This window comes from Poecilia formosa, unplaced genomic scaffold, assembly GCF_000485575.1.
Source record: "Poecilia formosa unplaced genomic scaffold, Poecilia_formosa-5.1.2 Scaffold279, whole genome shotgun sequence".
In the NCBI taxonomy this organism is placed as follows: Eukaryota; Metazoa; Chordata; class Actinopteri; order Cyprinodontiformes; family Poeciliidae; genus Poecilia; species Poecilia formosa.
Window position 1 is genome coordinate 721,798 of NW_006800218.1, and position 2,208 is coordinate 724,005.

Sequence of the window (2,208 nt, forward strand, 5' to 3'; positions counted from 1 at the left end):
TCTTGTTTGATGTTCAAGTGTTGTAATCTTGTGTTTATCATTAGTATGTTATATGTTTTTGCTACATATTTCCATGCTTAGCTTGCTTTTGTGCGAATGTTTTCAATAATTTTTATATAAATTAAAAATTCATTGACTTCTGTACATATAGACACACTAAATATCATGTTTAGTTTCTTCAATATTTATTTTTTAAGACAAACTAGGAGGGAAGTTAATTTTAATTAATTATCATACTTTAATGCAAGAGTTCCAGGTTTTCCATATGGGAAAAATGCAGGAGGACAGTGATGAAAATCATCCTATCGTAGAATCAGAGATATTGATTTTCCACCCTGTTATAGAACGTTCCACCCTGTTTGAAAATATGTTTTTATTAAATTTTATTACAGAAACATTAAGTAGTGTAATTTTTTCTCTCCCATGTTGGGAATTGAAGACCAATAATTGCACATATAGGTATAAGTTTTTTAAATGACCAATATTTTCTATACTGTCAGTAATAATGAGTAAAAAAAAACAACATTTTTGTACAATAAAGACATTAATGATTTGTAACTACATAATCTGTTAAAATTTCACAAATAAAACATATAGTAAAAGGGACACACTCTTTTTAAGAAAAAGTCAATATTTTTCAAAGTATATATGTTTAATTATTTGTGATGTGATCTATACGTAAATGTCCCTAACACATTCAATGTCTATGAATATGTTCCAACACATTCATAGACATTGGTGAAAAAAAAATACATGCAATTATTAATTTATCTAATCCTGAGCTTGCCCATTATTAATTTCTTATTGTTAAACATGTCATTGTTCTAACAAAATATTTAAAAATTAAAACATTAATACTTTTTTTTTTTTTTCAAAAGTCCGGAAGCCGAAATGTTGCCACAAAAAAAGAATCACCCAAAAGATAAATAAGCAAAAGGTCCTGCCCTGATTTCAAGATTTTCAAAAATATCTTGAATTTCAAGATATTCAAAAACAGATGAGAAACTAAATCAAACTCTCCGTTTGGGGAAAACTCTAAGCAATCTTCACAGTTCAAGACATCGTTCACACATAGAGAAAATACGGATAGTGGCTTGCCACAATTATCCTAAGAGCCTCATTTCCAGCCAAAAAGAACACCAAAGCCCGCCTCAAATTTGACAAAAAAAAAGACTTCCAAATGATTCTCATGACTTCAAGATACTGTGGCATAAAGCAAAGAGAAAAACTTAGAAAAATAAAACCCTAGCCAAAGCCAAACCCGGTAATGTTACTGTCATGGTGTGGGATTGTTTTCCTACAGCTTCACCTGGAAAACACGCTTTAGTTGATGGAACCATAAGCTGGAAATCCTGAAAGAGAACCTTCATCCATCAGTTTGTGAACCTGCATTTTGGTTAAGCACATCGGTAGGTTTACCTCTAATCAGTATTTCTCAATTCCAGTCGTCAGGAACCACTGCCCCTGCATATTTTAGATGCAGAACACCTGATTCTAATGACTGCATGACCTCCTCTCCATGCCATGAAGTGCTGAAGAAGCCTGTTAATGACCCACTTATACAAGTCAGGTGTGTGGCAGAAGGGAACAAGAATGAGGTCTTAAAACTGACTTAGAAGAAACTGTAAAAAAAGAAGAGACATCCTGAGGTTTTTATCAGACATATATTAGAATTTTTTATTTATTATTGTGAAATGTTAAGGCATACATCAAAATGTTTCCTTTACAAAAGTTCACAGCAACATCAAATGGGTTCAACCAGCTGAAGCAAGGCACTTTACTTGGCCCTTTGTTTTTTTTGTTTTTTTGTTTCTTTTCCCATCAATTATAACTTAAACACAGAGTACATCTTTGGCACCAAGACACAAAATAGGACATGTATATATATTTATATATATATATATTACGAGGACAAGAAACAGACATAATATATTAACTCTTCTCACTTCAAATTGCCTTTCGTGTAAACAACATTCCAAAATAAGAGGACAACATGTAACAAACTGAGACACGGCATTGACCGGCAAATGCACCATGATGGGAAATATGAAATTAGCAGAGAGAAAAAAAACACATTTAAATGTGAGGTTTTGTTTGCTATTCGTGCTCTTCAGAATATGCTTTTAAATCGTTGCTGTTCACACAATAAACACCAGAGATAAAACTGGATAATAAATAGGCAATGCCATATAAGATTCATGTGATAAA

The 2,208-nt window shown here is 32.0% G+C and overlaps 1 long non-coding RNA gene across 1 annotated transcript in view; it reads left to right on the top strand.

The window, feature by feature from the left end:
• The window catches only part of LOC103151362 (uncharacterized), a 4,275-nt gene that overhangs the window by 1,047 nt on the left and 1,020 nt on the right, over positions 1-2,208 (top strand). The window lies entirely within an intron of this gene.